The 14,011-nt window shown below is 41.9% G+C and overlaps 1 pseudogene; it reads right to left on the bottom strand.

Annotated features, from left to right (window-relative positions):
- Nucleotides 1-415: 415 nt before the first annotated feature.
- Nucleotides 416-13,548, bottom strand: LOC136481295 (peroxidase 4-like; annotated as a pseudogene).
- Nucleotides 13,549-14,011: the final 463 nt, after the last annotated feature.

The raw sequence follows: 14,011 nt of genomic DNA, 5'->3' as shown, positions 1-14,011 counted from the left end.
TATATATATATATATATATATATGCTTGTTAATTATTTTGAGGAAAACCGTAGCTTCGCATGGCCAATGCATGCCTTATCAGGTGATTCTCCATGCTGTAGAGTATCAAATCAATGTGGCTGAATCTGCCCAATCTCTGGAGACATCTTCTAACTGTCCATATATATTTACTTGTTGCATACTTCACGCTAGTACATATTGTCCTTTTCTCATGCAAAATATATTGGACAAAAAGATGACATAAACAAGAAGTGATACATTCATCATTTAAAAAAACGATATGCAAACACATCAAGCACAACACAATGATTTCACAATTGTTAAAAAAAATATAAAGCTACAACAAGTCACTGACCATGCATAACTGAAGAACAAGCCTCAAAGATAGTTTATTCCAGTTCATCATCTTTATGAACTAATTAACTCTTCTGCAGTTCTTCCTTATCTGGCCGTTGGAGCCCATCAATGGTGTAATGTCACCCATCTTGATCATACCCGTCACAAAATCTGCGAAAAACGTGCTCTGGCTACCAACATAAGATTGGGCCAGCGCGTCGGTAGCTCTGCCATTGAAGAGCTCTTGGTCAGAGTGTAGAAGCCCCTTCTTGCTAAGAAGGTTCTTGTAGTAATTGTTCTCGAAGACGGTAGGGGTTTGAAGGTCCAATGGTGCCAGGTTGTTGTCACCTGCACCTGAGGTGCTTGGGCAACTGAGGTGCTTGGGCAGCCTGATTGCCTTGTTTTTGCAAAGGCAGCGTCAATGTCGGTGTCATTATATATGTGGGCTCTGAAGTTGGTGCAACGTGCTAGCCCAATGGTGTGAGCACCTGGCAAAATTATGAGAGGCAAATGAATGAACAAAGACAGAAGGAAATAAAATAATGACACATTATTATTAATCAAGTAGTATTGAAAAGTATATAGAGAAGAATTGACTGATTGACCAATTTATTTATTTATTTGTTTATTTTTAACAAGGAGATTGGTGTCTTTACTCAAATAAATTAGAGCATAAAAACATTTTAAATTTTTAATAAACAAGTGGTTATTAACCTTGTGTAATAAATCTATCTATACATAATAATAAGAAAGAAAAAGAGTATCCGATTCTAGTTATGAAGCGACACAAAAGGAACATTATGTGTGGCTGTAGTTGTAGTTAATTGCAATCTAGCTGGGAAAGATGTCGACCGATCGACTTTATATCGATGTATATATGCTTATTGCTTTTCGTATTCCATCTGATTAATTAAGATATCGATCTGATGCAAACTGATCTTTCAACTAGACACAGAGAGTTGGTTGAAGTTGGCATTATCATCGCCAGGTTTATAACATGCAAAAACATAAAGTAAAGCTTTTGCACGCACAATTGTGTTAGTTTCTTCTGCAAACTCATACCGACAACCTTAGGGTGTCACAGTCACCTTTACCAACGTTTTGCCACTCAATTCAATCCCGATGCCTATTTTTTTACCAACATGACGTGCATATATGCATGTCACATGTATGTTATGTGAAGAAGGTTAAGTCAAAAACTGAGCTGTCAGTGTCAATTCTGTTGGTAAAGGTAAGTGTCTACCAGCTGTTTATTTATCAAGTCAAGGTACCAAAGGTCTAAAGCTTGTGTGGAGTGTCGCTTTATTCTCCTTCCTTCTACAGTTGTTCATTTTGGGACATGTCTAAGTAGTTTTCAACATGTCTAAGTATTAGTTACTACAAGTTTGTTCTTTAGAGAACACTACTCTACAGAAACCATTTTTATGGGCGGCTCATAATCCTTTGTAGGGACGGTTTGGTCAGCCGCCCCTACCGAACCGTCTCTACAAATCATGCATTTGTAGGGGCGGTTCCCAGGCCGCCTCTACAAATCTATTTGTAGGGGTGGCTCGTGTTACCAGCCGCCCCTACAAATCGATTTGTAGGGGCGGCTGTAGTACCAGCCGCCCCTACAAATACCTATTTGTAGGGGCGGTTCAATCTAGAACCGCCTCTACAGTACGTTTTTCCGCAAAAAAAAAAAATTCAAATTTACAATTAAAAATCGCGTTACCGAACGCTCTGCTACCAACGTTCCGAACCGCGTTCGCGTTGCCGAACGCCCCGCGACCAATGTTCCAAACCGCGTTCGCGTTGCCGAACGCCCGCGACCAACATTCCGAACCGCGTTCGCGTTGCCGAACGCCCCACGACCGCGACTACAAGCACAAGAGTATTATATAAACTACAATTACAAGTCCAATTCACAAGAATATATACAATCCATCATTAAATATACAAATTCCATACACATTGTTATCAACGTCCTAGAGCTAGCCTTTCAGTCTCACGAAGGTGTTGGGTTGGTACTGAGGATTTGTACCAAAGTCAGACTCTCGGTCATGATAGGCGCCTTTGACGTGTACAATCTGGTTCAATATGAAGTTGCAAAGGTCGCCGACGAGCTCTATTTGTCATCCTTATATGGGTCTCTTTTCATTCCTTTCTCTTCTCTCCACTACAAGAGAACAAGTTTCGGTTTAGTATTTCATACCATGTACGAAGTTTTTATAGTACGGGTGAAGAGGTTCAAACTTACCCTTAAGGGGTGTCTCCTGTAGGCACCGATGTTACTCATCATAGAACATATATAGTATCCACAATGTACACTCCCAGGCTTCTGCTTGGGGCACTGTGTGTTTTGCATATGAAAATTTTAAGTAATACTTTTGACAGCCATGTAACGGAGTACTGAAGAAGTTACACTTACCGCACATAGTATTTTTAGAGCCAGCTTTTCCTTCCTTGCTGGATCATGCCTTCTGTGATGATAGTGACATAGAACATAAATGCCATGTTCGAATTATTTTAGCAAATATAACTTGTTAGAATCCAAAAGTGAACGTTACAAGTACGTATATAAACATATAAGCTAATGAGGTTTGTCGATATGTATACGTCTTGAGAATCGATATGAAGTCTTTGTATGTCACCGGGTCCCTATCTATTGAATCAAAGACCCATGCAATACTCCTCCCGACATCGACGACTATACAAATCCAGTGGTTGCTGCTGGATTTAATCATAGAACTAGATAAGTCCTTTTGCATCGAATAAAATATATCGAATAAAGTTTTAAGTATAGAGTTGAACTTACTCGAAGTTGTATGGTAGCCATATAGTAGAGTGTTGTTGGAGAGTTTTGAAAGCCAGGGCAATGTATGCCGCAACCTTAAGGGACTCTTCCCTTAGTTTCGCCGTACGGATGCGCTCTTTCTCCCGAAGAGTCTTTGCAGCAGCTAGCTCTTTGGCATCCAGTGTCCACCGTTTAGGGTAATTAAAATTTGTTTGGGCTATAGCTTGAGGGTCCAGATACCCGGCTTTCACACTTGACATTTGTTTGGCAATGTGCACTTGTATTCTACAAATCACGGCGTGGGTTAGTTACAACAAAATTCAAAGATTACATTCATATCATATCAGGAGAACAAGGATTTACAGGCACCACGTGCGAATTAGATTCATCTCCATTTCTCCCAGGTGAAAGCATGTGTGCATGTCATTGAAGTCAAAGACAATTTTCCCGGCTGGGCTTCCAAATGTGCCAGTGGGGAAGCATGCTTGTATGAGATCTATGCTCGTTGGGAGAACATGTAAGTACCAATCATGGAACCTTCTCATTCCAAGTGGTAGGCGCTGGATGTCCTAGTTTGGTAGGAAGGGCTTGCCTCTTTCATATGTTTTCGAGCAATCCTTTGACCATTTGATGGCATCAACATTTGGATACTGCTTTGCAATTTGGTGGAGTTTGCTAGTGACGGCCTCCTCAGAACCCCGTGATGGGACTTTTTTTAACTTGATTATCAGGCTTGAACTGGTCATGGAAAAACCACTTGGACACCGACGAGACATCTTTCATCAGAACATAAACTGGTCTTATGGTAATTGGATGCTTCTTTCGAAGTTCCTATTCAGGCACATCCTCATCTTCTTGTGCATCACCTTCTTCATGAGGCACTGTTGTTCATGTATCGGCTGTGCTTGTTGAGAAGACTGTGGCATCTCATCATGCACTTGCTCGATACAAGCCGGAGAAGGTTGTGGCATCTCATCAGGCACATGCTCGCTAGGAGGCGGGGAAGAATGTGACATCTCAGGAATGTGGTGGTCACGAGACGGTGAAAATATCTCTCCGACCTCAACAACTCACTCCAAATTTGGGAGAGGGGGAGGCGGCGAAGAAGCAGTCAATATAATGTCCCGTTTGTGCCAGAGGATGAACTGCCCTATAACGTCTCCGAGTAACACCAGCCCCTCGGGAGTTGCGTAGTCTATCCTCCACTGCATGAACTCGGGCTTCACTGTATGCACCTTGACCCTAGTGTAGTCCGGCGGTATCTTATTATTGTGGTGTAAGCCACCGGGAGGATGTGCCACACCCATTGCCACCTCCATCACAGTGTTCTGCCGGCCGCTGAGAAACATCAAGGTGCAACTAGTTGGTTCCCGTATGCGATCGACGGTGGTTGTGGCTGCAATGGACAACCTTGTGTCTATCTTAAAATTTCTTTTTTGGTTGCTTTTGTGTTTTCCGTACTAGGAACTTCAGGTAAAAAAAGACAGCAACAGCCTTGCTCAAGAGGGGTTGGCATGGCAGCCCGCTGTGCTGTGTTTGCCAAAACCAGAAATGGCTTTCTTCTTTTTTATGCACACTTAAGTATCTATCTCGACTGATGAACCTAAATGACTGCATAGTGGTCAGCTTAGATATAAGAGTAGCATATGATAAAAACGTACTCTGTGCTAGAAAATTGCAAATTTTAGGACTGAGCAGAAATGATTCATAGCGCACGGCACTAGATGTATTTCAACCATAGCAGGTCAGTGAGTCCAAGTTACTTGTCAACTTCTAAGGTGCCTCTCAAACATTTCACATCCATAGTCCATACATATTACAGGGATGCAGAGGCAAAGTTTCAAAAAAAAACAGTAAAGATGTTTCATTTATTATAAGTGCAATTAAGTTAAGATGTTTATCGTTTACAAGTTTTTCTAGGCCATATCGGCATGGTTAACTACAACTCAAATACTGTTTGTGATTACTGAATATAGAGAACAAAGAAGAATATAGCTTATCTTCGGCATGGTTAACAAGTTTTTCTAGGTCATCTTCGGCATGGTTAATAAGTTTTTCTAGGCTATCTTGGGCAATTATCAGGAATTCAGAGAACAAAGAAGAATATGATACTGTTTGTGATTACTACTGCAACCAAAGCATCCATCAAGGCATACCAAATTTCCCTGTGGCTGTCTATATGCTAAAAAATAGAATTTCTCCTGCCCACATGGACTAGTAATAATAATACAATTCAACAGTACATGGCTACATGTATTCCAAGACCTATTCCATGTTGGCATGCATTGTATTTGGACCAAGGTAAGGATAGAATAATATAAGAGGGTAATCTTCAAGTCACACGAGTTCAACATGCTAGAAAGCAAATTTTAAGTGACAGAAAACTGCGTGTATACAACGGAATTATGCCAATGAGACCTGCCAGAAAACACAACTCAAATATATCAACTTCAAATTGCTTGCTGGTAACACACATATCACTCCCACACTGTTGACAATAATGCAAAGTCAAACCTTCAAAATAAGTTTTAAGGCAATAGCCTCGGAGGAACAGACGAATAATGTCATCAATCAAAGAGTTAAGTATACTAAGACATCTTATTTCTTAGTTATAATCTAGGAGGCTTCCACTTGTAAAGCATTTCACAGTTCTACAGAAGTAGTACACTAGAACGATGCAAGGACATTGCAGACCTATACTATGGACGTTCTGTTTCTAGGTATCATCCTTTATGCAGTGCAAAGAAACAACGGATAATAGATTTCTTTTCCTAACATATTCCAGTGAGCACATAGTACGTTTGGCTTTCAACACAATGTATGCAGTAACTGTCAGAGATAAGACAGATAGACTGACCGGGAAAGCCGATGTTTGTTGATCGACGCCGGTGGAAGTGCGCGGACGTCGGAGAGCACGGGAAGGAGTGCGGACGCCGGTGGAGGTCCGCGGAGGCCGGTGGAGGGGGCGCGGACGCCAGTGGACCGGGCGCTGGTGCGGGTGGAGGGGGCGCGGATGCCGGTGGAGGGGGCGCGGGTGCGGGGAGGGGGCGCGCGGGTGCGGAGATGGGGCGCGTGGGTGCGTCGCCGGCCGGGTGCGCCGCGGCACCTCAAGGTCGAAAACCTTAGCGCCGCCGGCCGGTCGGAAACCCTAGGGCGGGGAGCAGGCGCGCGGGTGCGGAGAAGGGGCGCGCGGGTGTAGAGATGGGGCGCGCGGGTGCGGGGAGGGGGCGCGGGCATCGGGACAGGTCCGGGAGGCGGCGTCGGCGGGGCAGCCTGACGGCGTCGGAGGAATAAGACAGCGCCCAACAGGCTAACACCCGTGTGCCCTTGTATTTATACTCAGGATGATTTCTAGGGGCGGTTCCTGATCCAGCCGCCCCTACAAATACATTTGTAGGGGCGGTTTCTGATCCAAACCGCTCCTCGCCGCCCCTACAAATTTGTAGGGGCGGTTCCTGATCCAGCCGCCCCTACAAATGCATTTGTAGGGGCGGTTTCTGATCTAGCCGCCCCTACAAATATTTTCTATTTTTTTAAATTATTAATTCTGTATTTTTTATATCATAAAAACACAAAGTAATATAAAAACATTTGTGTATATGCACAAATATAATATTTTGTATTATTCTATATATGAAGAAATATATATATATATAAACAATTGTAGTCAAAACAATATAGAAAACAAAAAAACTAAAATTAAAAATTTGAATTTTAAAATTTTGACTATAATTTTATGACATTAACTGAAATAAAATGAAAATATTGTAAACATAAAAGTTGTATAACTCATCAACATGTACAACTTTTATTTTGGTCATCTTGTCACGTGACTTTGTTTGAACGATACAAATTTTGAAATTCAAACAATTTCAACTTGAAACAATATTTTCAAAGAGTAAATGATTTCAGATGAAAAACTTATGAATACCAAAGTTGTAGAACTCATCAATATCATCAACTTTTATTTTGATCATATTTTCATTTGACCAAATTTGAATAGTTAAAAATTTGAATTTCAATAAATCGCAACTTCAAACAAGATTTTGAAACCTTAAATGATTTCAACAATAAAAGTCGTGAACATAAAAGTTGTTGAACTCATCACTATCTACAACTTTTATTTTGGTCACTTTTTCATGTGACAAAGTATTCGTAAACATTGTTCATAAATTCATATATGACTCATAGTTTCATGAACTATACGAGAAACATGTTGATTTGTGAACAATATTTACTATCACTTTGTCAGATGAAGAAATGATCAAAATAAAAGTTATAGATCTTAATGAGTTATACAACTTTGGTATTCATCACTTTTTCAGCTGAAATCATTTAATAGTTGAAAATCTCGTTCGAACTTATCATTTTTTTTTAAATTTAAAAATTTGAAATGCTCAAACTTTGTCAAATAAAAAGAATGACTAAATCAACACACTAACTTGACAGGACAAGATTTTAGAAAATTTTAGAAAAAAAATCATCATATTTGCATTTAGTATGAGGGGGAAAGACTAGTTACAAATTTTACTCAGAAATTAAAAAGAAAAAATCACAACTGTTCATGATGATTAATAATGAACAAGTGTGATTTCTCTTTTTAATATTTGACTGAAACTTGTAACTAGTTTTTATCCCTCATACTAACTCCAAATGTGATGGTTTTTTTTCTAAATTTTTCTAAAATCATGCTCTATCATTTTAGTCTAGTCATCTATCTTTGTCACTAATTTTGAACAATTCAAATTTTAAATTTCAAAAAATAACAGCTTCAAATCTGATTTTCAAACAGTAAATGATTTCAGCTGTAAAGGTGATGAATATAAAAGTTGTATAACTCGTCAAGATCTCCTACTTTTATTTTGGTCATTTCTTCATTTTATAAAGTGTTAAGTGATTTCATAAAGTTTTAGTAGTAATAGAGTGGATGTTCAAATAGAGTCATTTGGATGTTGCAAAGGGTAGTCTCACGCACATACATAAATATAGTCTCACACACATACAAAAATATGTAGTCTTACACACATATATAAATATATAGTCTCACACGCATGCATAAATGAAGTCTTACAAACACACACTTACATAAACACTCCACGTTCAACAACTAGCTAGCCCGCTGTAACGACTTTCTCCTTGACACATTTTCGTTCCTATGGCAATATGTTTTTGGGGAGGTTCTTTTCCACAACACTAATCTTCTTAGAAAAGTCTGTGAATAGCGGCATCTCATCGTAATTATTGTAAGCTTCAACATCGTCCATGCCATCAACTCCAATAATGTGCTGTTTTCCGGAGGCAACCATGTGCTTTGTCTTTTTCTTCGGGGGGAGGTTACTTTGTGGGTCAGACATATAGAAAACTTGTGCGACACGTGAAAAGAGCACCCAAGGGTTATCTTGGTAGCCTAGATTCTCGAGGTCCAGGACTCTCAATCCGATCTCGTTCAGTTGGTGTTGTTTGATCGAGCGACATCAAAATAGGGCCACCGTTATATCCCTTCCATAGTCAAGTTCCCATATCTCTTCAATGATGCCAAAGTATTGGATCTTTCGCCCAAATCCATCGAGAGCCTCTATTCGAACGCCGCTGTTTTGGTTTACATATTTACTATCTTTTGCGTGGTTATAGTACGTATATCCATTGATGTCATAAGCATTCCAAGATGTCACTTGTCTCAATGGCCCCTCCGCCAACCTACTGATGGAAATAGAGTCTATGGTTTCTCTAGGCGGTATGTTTTCGTCCTTCAACCATGTAGTTAGTCATTGCTTGTGTTGTTTCATGACCCAATCATTCGAACAGCCATTTCTCTTCGCCATAATAATAGCCAAGTGTTCATCAATGTACGGTTGTATCAGTTGTGTACTCTGCAAGACACTGTAATGCGCCCGACTCACCTCTTTGTAATCATGGTCGATGAACACTTTTCTACCACTGGTGCCCTTCCCAGCCAGCCTACCCTTGTGACGAGAATCGGGTTTGCCAATTCCTTTCTGTACTTTTAGGTACTCTTGACAGCACTCGACGACTTCTTCAATACTGTAACCCTCTTTCATGGAGCCCTCTAGGTATGCTCGATTATGCATGTATCGACTTAGAACCGACATGAAACGCTCGTATGACCACATTTTATGCAAGTAGCAAAGGCCCAGCGCATGTATCTGATGAACCATGTGAATCATGAGATGTGGCATTATATAAAAAAAGCAGGAGGTAAACATATCTCTAGTTGGTTTTGTGTCTCCACCACAAATTCATGTAGGTCACTCAGCTCTTGCTTGCCAATCGTCTTCTATGAGATCTTCGAAAAGAAGTAGCACACGTGGGTGACGGCCATTTTTAAGAACTCTGACTTTATAGCCCTGATTGCAATAGGTAGAAACATTGTTAGCATCACATGGCAATCGTGAGCCTCGTAGTGTGTTATTGATAAGTCCTTCATCGACACTAGCTTCTTCACATTTGCTGAAAACCCAGTCGGGACTTTGATCCCCCTCAGGAAAGTGCATATAGCTCTCTTCTCGTCTGGTGTTAAGTTGAAGCACGCCACGGGCAGAGTGTATTTTCCATTAGCCTCAGGTACCGGGTGAAGCTATGGCATCACGTTTAGCTGCACCATATCTTTCCTTGCTTTCAGACCATCCTTTGACTTGCCTGTGTCCATCAAGATAGCAATGAGACTCTCAAAGACATTCTTCTGCACGTGCATAGCATCAATGGCATGGGAGACCTTTAAGTCTGGCCAATAAGGCAGATACTAAAAGAAGATCGATTGTTTCTTGAAAGGTACGCCTTCGACAGGAGGTGTGCTTCTATCTCTGTTAGTCCCATCCGGATTCTTCTTTCCATAGATGACGCATATGTTTTTCACCATTCTGTACACGTGTTCTCCGTTATGACGTCTCTCCAGAGGGGGTTCAATCTCTGGGGCGTTGTCATAAAATCTAAAGAACAATTTGCTACGGTACTTATGACTTGTCTTTAAGAAGCGTCGGTTCCTTAGGTAAACTGTTTTCTTGGATGCATTCAGGTACACCCATGTAGTACCATCCAAGCAAACTAAGCATCCCGTCTTCCCTTTGATCTGTTCAGACAAAGCAAACAGCGCGGGGTAATCATTGGTAGTAACAAATATTATTGCTCTACATATGAAGTCCTCCTTTTGGAACGCATCGTACATCTGCTCTCTATGCCTCCATAGCCTCTCCATTTCTTGCATCAAAGGCTCGAGGAACACGTCTATATCAATGCCTGGTTGTTTAGGGCCGGAAATAAGAATAGTGAGGAGAAGGTACTTTTTCTTCTGACACAACCATGTTGAGATGTTGTACATGGTGAAGATCACTGGCCAAGTGCTGTGGTCACTCATCCTCTCATTGAAGGGATTCATTCCATTGGCGCTCAAGCCAAACCGTACATTCCTTGGGTCATCGCTGAATTCTTTGTGCTTCTCATCAAATATTTGCCACTGACTATAATCAGCCGGGTGTGCAATCTTGTTATCATCCACCTTGCGCTCATTATCCCACCATGTCATGAGTGCGACTTCTTTAGGGTCTAGGAAGATACGTCTCAAGCGGTCGGTCACTGGCAGGTACCACATTACCAAAGCAGGATTTTTCTTTGCTTTGCATCGTTGCCTAATAGAGTGTCCTCTGGGGGCTGAGATTCTTGTACCACCTTTTTTGTACCCTTCTTATTCCTCTTTTTCCCCGTGGAGGCTTCGTCCCCATCGTAAAAGTCATTGTTCTTATACTGGTTGGCCCCACACCGGGGACATTTATCCAGTGACTTGAGCGTTTCGTCACGAAAAAATATACAGTGGTTGAGGCATGCATGGATTTTTTCAACCCCCATTGTCAATGGACTTATGACCTTCTTCGCTTAGTATGTGTTGGCGAGAACTGGGTTTGGTTGTGGCAGCACCCATGACAGGAGATGCAATAGATCATTGAAAGTATAGTCTGACCAGCCATACTTAGCCTTCAGGATGAGCAGCTCAAGCACAAAACATAGCAATGTACAATATGTCGGACAACCCTTTTCAACACCATACACAGTCTCCTTCGATGCTTTTGTCACCCTTTCCAAATTTTCTAGACCTTTTGGGCTATTTAGTAAAATCTCTGGTCCAAGGACTCGAATCATGTCCTCCAAATCATCTTCATCTCCGACACATGCTCTACCATCATTATTGACACCAGCTTCGTCGTTACCATCACAACCATCAGCATCACCACATTGTTTATTGCCAAACTCGAAATCCATTCGTACATCAAGATCTGCTGAATATTAGGACAAGGATTCTATGGTTTCGTCGTCGTATTTCTTCTCATCCTCGTCGTTAACAATAACCGTTTCACCATGATGAATCCACACTGTGTAGTTCTCAACAAATCCTCGCATCATCAAATGTGATCTGATGATAGTCACATCTGTCCATGCCATACGGTTCTTGCAATTATTACAGGGGCAAATAATTGTATCCTTATTCTCTTTTAATGTCGTTGCATGCTTCTTTGCGGCTTTAATAAATTTATCCATCTCTTCACGGAAACCTGCCTTGAACCTTAACGAACCATACATCCGAGAGTTCCTGTACTTCATCTTTTACAACAACAACAAAACAAATATTAAAGAACTACTTATTCATATATATATATATATATAAATGAATCAAATTAATAATTACTTGAGAATAATTGTATATACTTCAGATATATATGAATATAATTCTAATATAATTACATGAAGCATACAAACACACCATGGTAGAGGAAAATTAATTAATGGCTCATTTATCCATAAATAATTAAAATACATATTTATTGATTACAATAAACAATTTTAAAGACAACAATTAGCAACAATTATACTTTACCCAATATCTTTTGTACAAACTCTAGTCCAATTTTATCAAACATAAATTTACAAAAACAAAATTAATAAAAAAATCAAATCCTAGATCTAGATCTACATGCACATGAAACATGCATAAAACTAAATAATTGTTCACTAAAATCAAGAAACATGGACCAAATAAGGGTATGATTTTGTTCCCCTCCCTAATTTACCTCGGTACATTTAAAACTTGGGTCTAATTTGCTTTATAAGTAGTTCAAGCACCATAGAAGAGAGAGAAAAACAAAACTCTAATTACTCACTAACCAACCATTAAAACTTCAAAAAAAAATGTGGAATAGCATTTTCTTACCTTCTACAACCTCTCCACCAAACTATTTGAGACCAAAACCTTCCCCCCTTAGTAGAGCAATTTTTGGGAGGTGCCCAAGGCCTCCCCACCTTTCTTTCACGGGTTAGAGTGAGTGACCCGAGAAAGAAGAAGGTGCTGCAGCTGTTTTATATGTGGGTCATTTGTAGGGGCGGCTGGTGATTGAGCCGCCCCTAAAAATCGGAGCTATATATATGGGGGCATTTGTAGAGGCGGCTCAATCACCAGCCGCCCCTACAAATAGCAACTCCAGGGGCGGCTAGTGAGTGAGTCGCCCCTACAAATCAGACCCTATTTGTAGGGGCAGCTCGTATCACCAGCTGCCTCTGCTGTTCCATTTGTAGGGGCGGCTGGTGTCTGGACACCCGAGCACGTCACTGTAGGGGCGGCTTCATCACCAGCCGCTTCTACAAAAAAATTCAAACCGTTGCTAAAAACCGTTTTTTACGTAGTAGAAGATGGTAAAAAGTAATAATAAGAGAGTTAACGGTTTTTAGAAATTTTACTACTCGCATGCAGTTGGGAGGTAGTAATGAACTAATACTAGTGCAACGACGTACCCGAGAGGGCGACCATGTCCTTTTGGGAGAGTCCCTGCGCGGCGAAGAGCGAGCGAGGTGAGGTTGACGAGCCCCGACGTCGGCGGCGGGATGTTGTTGCTGGCGCCGCTGAAGCTCGCCGTCGTGGAGTCCCTTTGCCCGACCTTGACGTCCCAGCTTGGCGCGCCCAGGATGACGACGCTGTCCCTGGCAGCGATGGCGAGGATGTCGGCGCAGGAGACGACGCCGGGGCACACCTTCTCCACGGCCGACCTGGCGGCGTCGATGACCTCGAAGCCTCTGACGGAGCCGTTGTTGGGCGTCGCCATCTTCTCGCCCTGGAAACTGGCCGTGTCGTCCAGCAGCAGCGACGCGTCGCAGCCCTGTACATGCACGCATGCATCATGGTGATCAAATTTTGAGTACGTGATGAGCTTGGCAACCGATGATGGTATATCATCAGAGCACGACGTATGTACTTGGACGAAGCAGTCGTGGAAGAAGAGAGAGAGGATGGAGGCGCCCATGCGCTTCTCCCTGGCGATGGCGGCCTGCATCACCGACTTGACGGCGCCGTAGACGCCGGGACACGAGTAGGAGTAGAAGCCCGTGGACAGCTGCGCCGACGAGGTGCCGGCGAGCGCGAGGAGAGAAAGAGGAGAGCCACGACGTAGCTGCACCTTCTTGCAGCGGCAGGAGCTGCTGCTGATGCACGAGTGGTGGCCTTGGTCGTCGTCTGGCGGTAATAAGCACAAGATGAATGCAGACTGCAGAGCGTCCTTTAATTTGCTCATTGCCTTGCCTGGAGCTGGGGTTGCCTGGAGGAGGTCGATCGGTATTTATAGCAGAAACACCTGGACCTGGTTTGTGTGTATAGACGACTACACAGTGTGTCTCATATCGTGCACCACGTATGCATCAAACATGATTACATGCATTACATCACGATTTTTTAATATATATATAATATATGCATGTATCATCATCACCTACTGCTACTGCTCATCGGTTGGACTTTGAGTTGAAAAGCAACCGACGAAATAAAGGCAGGCAGGTGTTGGCCGCGCAGGAATCACGCGTTTCACACCCGCGCTGATCAGCACCCTGATCCGAATACTATGTAGC

The sequence above is a fragment of the Miscanthus floridulus genome, chromosome 9 (assembly GCF_019320115.1).
Source record: "Miscanthus floridulus cultivar M001 chromosome 9, ASM1932011v1, whole genome shotgun sequence".
Taxonomy (NCBI): domain Eukaryota; kingdom Viridiplantae; phylum Streptophyta; class Magnoliopsida; order Poales; family Poaceae; genus Miscanthus; species Miscanthus floridulus.
This window is presented reverse-complemented; position numbering and strand designations above follow the sequence as displayed.